Source organism: Gigantopelta aegis, chromosome 2 (genome assembly GCF_016097555.1).
Source record: "Gigantopelta aegis isolate Gae_Host chromosome 2, Gae_host_genome, whole genome shotgun sequence".
NCBI lineage: Eukaryota > Metazoa > Mollusca > Gastropoda > Neomphalida > Peltospiridae > Gigantopelta > Gigantopelta aegis.
In genome coordinates this window covers 37,396,744-37,410,636 of record NC_054700.1, presented here as the reverse complement: position 1 = coordinate 37,410,636, position 13,893 = coordinate 37,396,744, and positions in this window count along the sequence as shown.

Here is a 13,893-nt window from a genome sequence, read left to right as displayed (position 1 = left end):
GGACAAGCCCCTAGCTATCCAGACAGGCCCCGGGACGGACATGCTCGAAACTCTAGTGGTATATGAGCTTGTAAAAATTATTCGCACTCGCACTCAATCTCGTTTGGCTTGACTTCCCAGTTTACTAGACTTTGCAGCTTGCAGGACTAATCGAAATGTCCCATTATTTAACAGGCATTTGCCGAGCGATCATAAGGAACAATTTAAAAACTTAAAAACAAAACCAAATTTGCGTCACCTTCTCGTTTGTCTTGACTTCCCTGTTTTTTAGACTTTCCAGCTTACAGGCAGCAACATTTCTGCCCTTTTTTCCCCTTCCTTCATGTTAATGTTTATATTGAAAACAGGCCTCAGAAGATGATGGCCTTTGCACCGGTAAGCAATTTATCTCGAAAATATTTTTCAGCAGCCCTGCACTTTTGGTCTTCATTCGTGTGCGAAGCTGTAACCCAAGTCTCTCGCATTCTGGGCCGACCAGCTTAACGTGTTTCAAAGGTCTCCAATTCAATTTCCGGGAGCCGAAGAGTAAAAATATTTCGCAGAAAGACATTGATTTATTGCCACTTTTCATATTTTTCTTAAAGAATTTATTGTAAGCCAGGATAGATTCGTTGGAGGGACCGGGTGACGTATAGAGATGATATAGAGTTGGGTTTAACCGGCTGACAGATAACATGTCGACGGTGGCGCGGTCCCGCTTCATCATTTTTATTTCATCGAGAAGAAAGGTCAATTTGGGAACATAAAGAAAAATGAAAATGTTGCTGCCTTAGACTGTATGTTCCATTCATCTGGTCGCCTGCAGCTTTATGGTGCAAGAATAACAACGGCCATCTTTATGAGACTGTCACGTGATCATGTACAGTAATCATGACTGGTGCAATTGATAGTGCAGAAAGGCTCAGCTCATGCGCGAACAGTTTAACGACATCATCAGTTTCATTGTAATTCAGATGTATTTTAGTGTGCAGTGACAGCTCCTTTAAAATAGATATGTTAATTTCATCCCTAATATGAAGATCTTTATAATCCCCTACCGGTCCAACGATAGGTTTCAACTCCGTCCGTCCGTCTGTTTGTTCGTCCGTCCTTCCGTCTGTCCGCCCGCCTGTCTGTCCGTCCGTTCGTCCATCCATCCGTCCGTCCGTCCGTCCGTCCGTCTGTCTGCCTGTCTTCCTGTCCGTCTGTCTGTCAGTTTATCCCACAATAATGTTTTTGTAATGTCTCAAGATATTGAGATAAACTATTTTTGTAAGGCTTTATCATATAGTTACAGATCAAGTTTCACTGTCAGGATTGGCCTATGTTTGACAAAGTTATAGCCCTTGAAATTAGGAGATACGAAAATTGGTTGCACATGTATTGTTTTAGTAGTACACACAGAATGCTTGTTTATTTCAAATGGGTTTTGGCCGCTAGTCGGACTAGAATCCAAAGAGACCCTACAGATCTAGACGTGTTTGTAGGGGGTGTCAGTCACCAGGTTTATTAAAAGAACTCGTTTGTAGCGATTAATATAAAAACTTACTATTAGGATCGACACGAGTAATACTTGAGTCTTTACCTTATCAGACGAGTTAGGTTTGACTCTTTACATTATCAGACGATCTAGGTTTTAGTCTTTACATTATCAGACGATCTAGGTTTGACTCTTTACATTATCAGACGATCTAGGTTTGACTCTTTACATTTTCAGACAACCTAGGTTTTAGATTTTGGAGACTTGCTTTTTGAAATGACGCGACCATCAACTGTATCTTTATAGTATCATATGTAGGATTAACATACATTGTAATTATTTTAGTTTTCTTATTAATAACGCCTACACGCAATATTGTACCACAGATAGATGGGTTCTGACTCCAATAACCGCACTTAAATTGTGCTGAGTGTGTTGTAAACAACAACAAACAAACAAAACACAACAAGAAACAAACACCTCTCTTTCTCTCTCAGATAGATGGGTCTAAAAACCCTATCCAAGGACTAAAACCGCCGAATATGCGGGTACTCGGGTCACTTCCGTGTTATTTCACTAATTTCAGACTTATGGAAAATATTTTATTACGAAAATACACCTTCACCCCCAACAGTCCCCACTATAGACAGAGATACGTGAAAATAATTTCAGTGTTACAAGCTAAATAGAATACTAATGTATGGAGTGAGATCTCGCAGGTGCACTGAATCTGTTGCAAACTAACACCGAGAGACATGCCAGTCATTTAGCCGCGAGCTAAATTACAGAAACAAAGTTCAGACACTTTATTTATTTTCTTCTGTTTAATTGGTGTTTAGTTCACCGGTCAGCCACCGAGAATGTGAGATTTCCCATCCCCTTGTGTCCACCTGTACTTCTGCAGGTGGTATACGTTTTCTCATTGATACTTTCAAGGGTGGGACCTAGCACAGTGGTAAAGCGGTCGGTCTGGGGGTCGATCCCCGTCGTTGGGCCCATTGGGCTATTTCTCGTTCCAGAAAGAGCACCACGAGTGTTTGATATCCTATCTGTGGACAGATGCATGATTAATAAATTGTTACTAATGGGGTCGTTAAAATGTAGCTTTTGATACTTTTAACTATAACAAAATACAAACGCTTATACGTTGTGCAATTATTAATAAGGTGTTAGATGGGTGCACTTACAAAATACTATACTTTTAAAACATTCAAACGCTTAACGTTGTGGAATTACTAAGGAAGATAGCACTACAAAATCTATTTTTAATTTCGGTTAATCATGTTTATCATAACTGAACATTATTATTAATTGTTTGTTTGTGTTGTTTTAATTTTACTTTCTACTTTTGTTTTCTTTCTTCTTTTTTTGCTTTCCTTTTTTTTTTCTTTTTGTTCTTTTTGTGTTTGCGTAGTACTATATCGTACAAAAATATTTAAATCTATGTTATGATTTCTCTTTATAAAGTTGCTTGATATTAATAAAATATTTAAATCTATGTTATGATTACTCTTTATAAAGTTGCTTGATATTAATAAAATATTTAAATCTACGTTATGATTACTCTTTATAAAGTTGCTTGATATTAATAAAATATTTATTTTAGAGATACATTTTTTAAATAAAGTTAACCGTTTGCTGCTGCTATTGTCGTTGCTGCTGCTGCTGCTGCTGCTGCTTATGTTGCTGTTGTTGTCGTCGTCGTTCTGTTTTAGCAAAGGTCAATGAAAACTTTGAAAGTAAAAATAAAGAAATCAGTACCCCCCCAAAAAAAAAAAAATAATAATAATAATAATAAGAATAATAAAATGAATAATAACAATAACAATAATAACAATAACAATAACAATAACAATAACAATAATAATAATAATAATAAAACCCCAATATATTCAAGTGAAAGAGGTTGGAAATGCCAAGAAATGCAATTGTATTACATGTTTAATTTATTTTCGTACATGTTCAAGTATGTTGTCCTGGGCACACATTTCAGCTATTTGAGCCGTCTGTCCAGAACCGTAGATATAGTTCATTATTAATGGTTCGTCGAAAGCAGTGACCTTACACCTTCTATACAACCGTTAAAACTCACATTTCAACCCAGCACCTATCATCCCTAGGGGCGGGATTTAGTTCAGTCGATTGAGTGCTCGCTTGAGGTGCTTGCATCACAGGATCGAACCACCTCGATGGATCCATTCAACTAATTGGTTTTTCTCGTTCCAACCAGTGCACCACAACTGATCAAAGGCCGTTGCATGTGTTTTCCTGTCTGGGAAAGTGCATATAAAACATCCTTTGCTGCATTAGCAAAAATGTTGCGCGTTTCCTCTGATGACTACTAGTCAGACATACCAAATGTTTGACATCCAATAGCCGATGATTAAATAATCAATGTGCTCTAGAGGTGTAGTTAAATAAAACAAACTTTAACTATTATCTCTAAGACGGGCGCAGTGGTGTTGTTATCACGTGATCGTTGAGCATTTATGTCGTCTGGTTTGCACCACCAGAAGACGTATGTCCGTGTCTGTGTCTGTCGTCTGCTACACATGTAACGTCTGGTTAGCTCGGGATCTAGACAGTCGAGTCTGTCAGGCTCTTCATCACAACATGTCTCTTATCACGCCAACGATTCGGCCGTACGTGCGGGTTTCAACTTGATTTATCGAGACTGTTTGATGCTTGCAGTGAAACATGGAGGATATTTCCATAGACTGATGTCTGCAAGCGTATCATGTAAGTCGAGACTATCGGACAGGTGTAACTCATATCTGAAGAAATGGCTGAATAAGATACCTTGTCAGAACAGTTAAAGTGTGTTTAACGACACCAATACAGCACATTGATTTATTAATCATCAGCTATTGGATGTGAAACCTTCGATAATTCTGTCAAAGTATGAGAGAAACCCACTATACTTTTAGCAGCTAGGAATCTTTTATATACACATCTTCTGACACGATAGTACATATCATGACCTTTGATATAACAGTCGTGGTGCACTGGTTAGGATGGGGAAAAACAAACCTAATCAGAAAATGGGTGCACAGAGGAGGTTCGATCCTATAACCCAAGCACTACAGGCGACCACTCTACCGACTGAGCCACAGCCCACTCCTTGTCAGAACAGATGTGGGAATGTGGATATCACATTTAGTGTACATTTTATCTGATTGTTTAACTTGTAAACATTATTTTTCTAAAAACAAATATATATTTTAAAAAATTGATATGAACAACAAAAGCGTAATACATGATCTTGGCCGTATCTCTGCACAGTACAGAGTCAAACAGGCATTTGGCAAAATAGTGATTAATTCCATGAATCTCTATCTAGTGCCTCGTCTATAGGAGGACAGCCACTCCTGAGGAGATTCTTTACTGGAGATCTTATCCTTCTTGCATATCTGAACAAGACGGTCCAAAGGATGTTTTGAATTATTCCAATAATGTTTAGCGCCTTTAATTTGAACGCAAGTTTAAACCACGGTTATAAGGTTTCTAACAAATGGTGCTTGGTCTCGAGAGTGAGACGAAATCCGTGCCGATGAGCAACAATGGATCGTTGCATTTTTCAGTGACAGACAATACTTATCGAAATGTTTAATTAAAGTCGCAGATCCTAGTTTCAAACCCCCAAAATGGACAGGTTAGTTACTCTACATTTAGATAAAGTTACAACACCGAGAAACAAGAGTCTGTGATATTGGACCAAGGAAATATACTTTTATAAATAGACTAGAACTCGACTTCATAACTTTTACTTCTCAGACGCTCGTGTGTTTTTTAAAATATGGAAAATGCATTTCATGGTATTAAAAACACCAGGATGACCAGAAACACTTCGGTTGTACGGAAATAGATAATCTAAACAATAAAATACAACTAATGTTTGATTTCAGTGATCATAAACGATTCTATTAGTAAAATATATATGCCTTAGTGTTTAAAAACTAGGGTTTGTCATTTTAAAAGAGGGGGTGTTTAGAAATTATTGATGTACGGTTATATTAAACCTAGAACAGTATTTGATCTCTCTACAAAATGACGCAATATAACCATAAATAAAATGTGTTGAGTGCGTCGTTAAAGGGACAGATCCTAGTTTCAACCCGAAAAAAATAACACTAAGTTTAGTTAATCTACAAACCTGTAACACATTTGAATAAAGTTACAATTGAGTGAAAGATGAGTCTGTGACTTTGAAATGGTGAAATACCCTCTAAAGATAGACTAAAACTCGACTCCATAACTGTTAGTTCTCAGACGCACGTGCGTTTTTAAAAATATGAGAAATGCATTTTGTGATATTAAGAATACAAGGGAAAACCAAAAACACTTCGAATGTACGGAAATGGATAATCTAAACAATAAAATATAAGTAAAGTATGATTTCAGTTATATCAAAAACGGTTCTAATAGTAAAAATATATATACCTTAGTGTTTAAAAACTAGGGTATGCGCCTTTAAATAAAACATTTCCTCTGTAAAATTAGCTTCTCTAATATAAATATCGTACAGTTTATTAATATCGTATGACACGCTAGTCCCTGGGACGAAAATTAAATTTAAAGTAGCACTCTGTGTTTGTGCTGCTTCGGTTGCTTAATACGCTGCTTCTATTAGTTTTATTTTAAAACGATAACATTGCCACCAGTGGGAATTGATTTCGTGTCATGAACCTGTAGTATTAATGGCATTACTCTCTAGAATGGAAAACTAAATGATAGCACGTCAAACAGTGTTATACATGTATATGTATTAGATCCCTCTTATGGCAAGGGCGGGGCGTAGTCCAGTGGTAAAGCGGTCGCTTGGTGTGCGGTCAGTTCAGGATCGATCTCCGTCGTTGGGCCCATTGGGCTATTTCTCGTTACAGCCAGTGCACCACGACTGGTATATCAAAGGCCGTGGTATGTACTATCCTATCTGTGGGATGGTGCATATAAAAGATCCCTTGCTATAAACTGAAACAATATAGCGGGTTTCCTCTCTAAGACTATGTCAAAATTATCAAATGTTTGACATCCAATAGCCGATGATTCATAAATCAAACAAACTTTAACTATTCACCAGACGTTAGGACAACCAAGAATACACCTATTACAAAGAAACAAAAAAGAAAACAGAAGAAGAATATTCTAAGCAAGAGTTTTTGCAGTAGGAAAAGTAAGCTGTGGGTAACAAGCTTGCAGTCTGTATGAAGGTAAACGTCACCTGTCTATCAGCTGAGCCATGCGTGGGTTTGATGACAGTGATTCACGAGTGCATGTCATCACAGCTATACTTATGCTAATGAGCTATGTCCAATGCTAGTTCTGATCTAGTAAACTAGTCTGGGAGCGGCAGTCCTCTTAGGTGGTGCAAGAGGGTTGAAATCTCCAGTAAAGGATCTCGTGAGTGGCTGTCCTAGAGACACGGCACTAGATAGAGATTCATGGAATCAACCACTATTTTGCCAAATGTCCATTCGACTCTTGCTACTAATGGAAAAATGTGGCGGGTTTCCTCTCTAAGACTATATGTCGAAATTACCAAATGTTTGACATCCAATAGCCGATGATAAATAAATCAATGTGCTCTGGTGGTGCCATTAAAGAAAACAAAACTATTTCGGCATGTCGGTCTGGGTTTTAAATTTGTTCCGGAATTGACGACATGAGGGTTGTGAGAAGTTATTGTTTGTATACCCCACCATTCACAAAATAAAATTTTATTTAAACCAAGTATGCATGTAGAGAAATAATACATTTTAAAAACATACGACTGGCTGCTTCTAGGTCACCAATGCCATACCATCCAATAAAAAACAAAAACTTAACGACTGAATCGATCACTCCGTGACGTACAAGATAACTTGAAATTGACTTGTCTGTGACGCACAAGTTAACTATAAGCGCAAGGGCCGTAATATAAATAGGTTTCGTTAAAAAAGGCATTTAAATTTATTTCTAAATTGTTTCCTTTCAGCATATGTAAGAAATAGAATACAGCATTCGTGTCCATTAGATAAAATTTGTCATACAACTCTTTAAAAAAAAAAAAAAAACGCTTTCGCTCATTAGATACGTTTTAAAATAAATCGTTGTAAGATAAATGGTATCTAACGGACACGAATGTAATATTCTCTATTTATCATGCAACCATGCTTCCTACTGACCTGATAACCCCTACCTGATAATTCGAAGTGTTATCATGTCACTAGGAAGTGTTATCATGTCACTAGGAAATGAGTTGTGCGCATGACGAATGTTTGCTCAGTTTTCAGGTAGATCGTTTTCTCATTTTTCAAACATCCATTTACAGCAATAATTGTTGAACTGCAAAAATAAATATAACATTTACACTTCCTGTAACATCAAATTACCTCTTATTTTTCAATTCTCCAATTCTCCCATTCGGAACTAGACAGCGTTTTAAATTAAACATTTTGAAACAAAAACGCAAGCAGCTTCCTGCAAAGAATGTTTACATTGGGAACAACGTCTGACGTCACAGTCACTAGCAGCCAGTGATGTAGATCTTAGGTCACACATAAACTTAGTTTATTTTCACAGAAAAAGGTACAAAAATTGTAATGTGACACAACAGACTTTGAAATATAATCGAAGTATTTTATTTAAAATCTGGAAACACTCAACTTTAAAGCTGGCTATGTCATTCCCAAGATGCTTATGGGCACCTGCTATTGTGCGACTTCCGGAAGTAGTTTCTACACGATAAAACTAATAGTTTCTATACCGTTATTGACTGAAACATATTACAAAAATATAACTTGAAAGGGGTTGCATGATAAAAAAAATCAGGTTACTACGTTTTGATATCGTGGATATTTGGTTCGGTTCGATAACGGTGTAACAGGCTCGCTGAAGCTCGTCTATTACACCGTTATCTAAACCACGCCAAATAACCACGATATCAAGACGTAGTAACCTGATATTCTCTATATAGCATTTCTACCAGGTATTACTCACGGTGCACTAGTGAATATATTACACTTATATGTAGCTTACTTAATTTATGGCCCATACTAGTATGTCCTCTAATATATATATAGAAATGGGCTGACAGCTACTCTTCAAAGTGATCCATTATTAACTAGATTTTTTCTAAACTTGTATGGTTTTTATATCGGAGTGAAATCATGGAGTTTAATGTTCAATTATAGAAAACACGAGTGAATGTCATTGAGATAAGACATCTCGTAAATGAAGATGTCATTAAACGCATTTTTTTCAAACCTTTCTAGATTTAAATTTTTTATATTTTTTTTACTAATAAGCGAAGATGCCACTTTATTTCGCTCTTGTTTTTTCTTATATGGCGGAGAGAATTCGAATAAATGAGGGTTGGAGTTTTTAAAAACAGAACGATTTTAAAGAAGGATCCTCCTCGGTGTGAACATCGCCAGTGTACATCGACTGTGCACCACATTTTGGTGGAGTGTAATCATCTGAAGCCGACGAGAAACGATATATTTGGAATCAGAAATGTTTTGGAATTTTTTAAACTCCATCCATTATTAAGTTTTAAGTTTTTAATTTCTATACAAAGTTTTAAAATATACTTACCTTGATTTTTGTATTGTATTGTACTTTTTATCCCCACAGCTCTTTTCACTGGTTTAAAAAAAAAAAAAAAAAAAAAAAAAAAAAATATATATATATATATATATATATATATATATATATATATATATATATATATATATATATATATATATATAATATATAAATAGTATTTTTCATGTACCGTACCTACCTTTGTTTGACATCCAATAGCAGATATGTATTTTTGTATTGTGGTATCGTTAAGTATTCATTCATTCATTCATTTATTCATTGGTAAACAGTGCGACGATATGTTAAAGTTTGTTAAATTATTTAATGATGCCACCAGATCACTCTGATTTATTAATGATTAATCGGCTACTGGATGTCAGATATTTAGTCAGTGTTAAAGGTGATCAGTGGAAACCCGCTACATTTTTTCCATTAGCAACAAGGGATGTTTTATATACACTTTCCCATATATATACGGGACAGCACATATCACGGCCTTTGATATACCAGTTGGAACGGGAAAACCCTATGGGTCCGCCGAGGTGGTTCGATGCCACAAACCAAGCACGTCAGGGTAACACTGCACTCAGATAAGTCATCCTCAAATAAAAAACACAATTAAATGTAACCGAAGAGTTGGTGAAATAAACTAAAGCTCACGACGTCACAGCTGTGCGTGAACTTTTTATAGCACGTGGCATGCTACACTGCACGGCTATTTTGTACCACGTGGATAATAAACAGCATTATGCTCTGCATAATTAGCTGGTTTGATACGCCTGATATTTTATTATGGTATTTACGACAGTCAGTAATTAGAAACACGTCGAGACTGCTATCAAAACAATCCGTGTTATCGGTGATGTTTGCCGCCATGTTTGTCCTCTGAGGTAATTAACATATTCATAAGCCTCGTGGAATGACCTCTCGTATTAGACTGATATCTTCAAGTTTGAGTGATTCTAACTAATCTAACATGTGACTGGTCTTTAACCTCTTGACCACCTGAAAGTCATTCCATGTCAATACTTCCCTTCCTTTTTCTTCTTTATTCCTTACCCGCTTTCCCTCCTTTTAATCCCTGTTCCCTCCTTACCTGCATTTCCATGTCGGTTTTTTTTCTTTTTACTTCCCTTTTATTAATTTCAATTCATAAAATTTTCCAATATTTTAGTTTGTTTCATTTTCTTTTGCTAACATTTCGTATCTTCTTCCAGCCATTTGTTTGGCTCTGATATATGTTATTGTGCTGGGGTGTTCAGCAACCAGTGCCCAAATACTCGTCCGCGTATGTCAAACACCGAGATATGTACTGTTTTTACTTATTGATTGTTTTTATGAGGAAGTGCATATAAAGGATCTCTCTCTCTCTCTCTCTCTCTCTCTCTCTCTCTCTCTCTCTCTCTCTCTCTCTCTCTCTCTCTCTCTCTCTCTCTCTCTCTCTCTCTCTCTCTCTCTCTCTCTCTATGTACACATGTACATGTACATGTGTGCATATACATATACATAGAGACATGTACATACATACATACATACATACATACATACATACATATATATATATCTGTCGCCACGACTGGTATATCAAAAACCGTGGTATGAGCTATCCTCTTTCTGTACATATACATGTATAAAATCATTCGCTGTTTTATTGGTAGGAGTGGCGGCGACACCGGGTTTCTTCTCTCATATTTAGGACACCAAATAGCCAGTTAAAATGCGCTAAGGTGTCGATAAACAAATAATTATTACTTTCCTTTCCTTTTATTTGGGATTATATATTTTAAAGATTTTTAAAAGAGAATTTGTACTGCAATTTATTACATTTATTTATTTATTTGATTTTGATTTTTAACGATCTTAGTCATTTGGATTCTTGCATGTTTTTGTACACCAATTGGTAAAAATATCCTATCCTGCACAATATACCCAAAGTAGATTAGTTTGTTAGGTTTATATTTCTGATCTTCAATGCACTTGATATCCCATACTACAAACGTTGATATGTCGTGGAACATGGGATAAAACGGGGAAAAAACCCACATTGAGAAACGGTGTCATGTATTTGAATAATCGCTGTACCAAGAGTCAAATACAAACCGGCCAAACTCTTACAGACGTATAAATATAAATAAATGAGTGCTTGCTCTGCACCGTTTTATTTGCCTGTTTTTCTGTTATAATTGTGATTACCATGTAATTATACCAAGGTCTTATCTAGCCGAAAATACGTGGGGTGCCAGTTGGCCTACACTAAGATGTGTGTGTGGTGTGTGAGGGAGGGGGGGGGGGGGGCACTTTTTACTTAGAAAATACACTTTTCATTTTTGTGGGTGTGCATCTGTCCTCTTGTAACCCCGCTAGAAACGGCTCGATATACAGTTAAACATAATGTTCACAGGATTTTGTTTATCATATTTGGACGGTCGTTGACTAATTTTGCACTGACCCTTCTAACAATAAATCTAAGTTTGCTAATGCCTGTCGCGTTAGGTGTTGAATATTTTATAAGTGGGCGATGTGTGATCGGTGAACATTTTAAACATTCCGGTTAAAGATCACAGTGTTCTCTTCAGTGTCAGTCATCGTGTTGAAATCACCCACATGAATTTCAAGTCGTTTCTTAGAAATATATTTACAAGCAACAACAATATCAGCGCATCATAGCCCTTTCGCCCGAGGAGCTTTTGACGTAGGATCGAGCCTCGTCGGTGGATCCATTCTCTGGTTGGGTTTTTCCCCCGTCCCAACCATAAATCCACGTCTAGTATATCAAAAAAAAAAAAAAAAAAATGTAGCGTGTTTCCTCTGAAGACTACGTGTCATAATTATCAAATGTTTGACATCCAACAGCCAGTGATTGATCAAATTAATGTGCTCTAGTTGTGTCGTTAAGATTTTTTAACATTAGCTCTTTTCTCACACATAAACATACTAGGACTAGAGAACACTCGAGCTACTAGGATCCGATCCCGGAAGCTTCCAGCCTTGAACCGTATGGTTGAATTCCCACTCCACTGAAGCGTGTATGTGTAAAATCTTGGCTAGGAAACAAAAATTTGTTTTATGTAACGCCACCACTAGAGCACATTGATTTATTAAACATCGGCTTTTGAATATTAAACATTTGATAATTTGGACATATAGTGTTAGAGAGAAAACCCGTTAATTTTGTTTCCTTAGTAGCAAGGGATCTTTTATATGAACCATCCCAAAGACAAGATACCACATACCACGGCCATTGATATATCAGTCGTGGTTCACTGGTTGGAACGAGAAATAGCCCAATGGGCTCACCTACGGCTAGGAATCAATGCGAGATCATAACAATATGTGAGTCATGATGTGTCCACTTAAAATGCCCAGTCACTTATAATTACTTCCGCATTTTAGTAGTGGACGCCCGTATCGCACTAATTGTATAATCGGGGCCGCCATATCAAAACAGCTGCTGGACGGAGTACGTGTTGGACAGTTGTTTGATGAGAAATGCATTGTACACAGTTATTCCTAACAAATCCATCATCAAATTATTTATTCTCGTCAAACAAAGAGTTAATTGTATGAGACACAAATGGTGAGCGTCATTGCTGAATTTTGTGGCCGCGGCTGTATCGCGTAAAGCGTGAATGGTATGAAATAAAAACGGTCATCACTGCTCTTGTCTTGTCGCTACAATTGAACCACATAAAGCATTGATTGCGTGAAAATTATACATAGTGGGATTCCTTAGATACTATTTTAGGGTCAACTGTTCACTTCTTTCTGGATACTAATCTGAAATTTGGCACAAAGTTGCCTCATGAATGGTTTACTATTTGAGATACACTGAAACACAAAATGATGTATCTCCCAAAGCCCTTTTCATGCTTTTATCGATTTCGACAAATAAAAGACCATATTGCATTCGACAGATGTCTTGGAACTTTTCACACATCGCTATTCTTGCATTTAGTTTTTAAAAAAAATGTTTTGGTCCAAATTGCAATTACAATAATGCATAATTAATCATAGCCAAACTCAAAGTTTTAGCACAAGGAATTCCAAAACTATACTCTGTCAAAAAAGAAACGCATAGGTGATAGGGAAAGAAGAAAAGTGTTTGATTTTACAAAATATGGGGGTTTTTTTGTACTTTGTACAGTGTTGCTGAATGACCATGTTTGTTAATGTTCCTGGAATGGGACAGCATGCCCAAATGTACCCTAAAACAAATTTAACGCACATTGTGGCACGTTGTGCGACAATTGAAGGAAATCGGCGTGAAATGGTCAGATTTTGGCAAATGCACGTGAAACTCGGGGAAAAGATTGGGGTAGTGATGGGTATTTAAAGCTGCAATGCTCGCAATGATGCCTCATTTCCATTACGATGTAGACGAGTTACAAGAAGCCAAGACTAAGCCTGCCGAATCGAAACATTGCAATTGGCCGCCTCCAGTTAGATGAATCGCAGTCAGCAGTCGCACACCACATGAACGTCCATCAAAGCACCATTTCACGTCTCTGGGACAGGTTCCAGCAGTTTCAATCAGCTGAAGACCGGCCCAGAAGTGGAAGACCTCGCATAACAACTGCAGCACAAGATCAGCACTTGCGTCACCGAACTGCCACAGTAACGAACACTGCTGGACGCATACCTGGTTTGTCTGCACAAACCATTCGGAACCGACTTCGAGAAGCGGGTTTTCGGGCTAGGTCCTGCGACGTCAACATCGACATTTACATGTTCGCTGGTGCACGAATGTACAGGGGTGGACGTGATGGACGACAACGTGTTTACAGATGCCGCAATGAACGTTTTGCCCAAATTGACAGATTCGGTGGAGGGAGTGTCATGATGTGGGGAGCCATCTCATACAGCGGCAG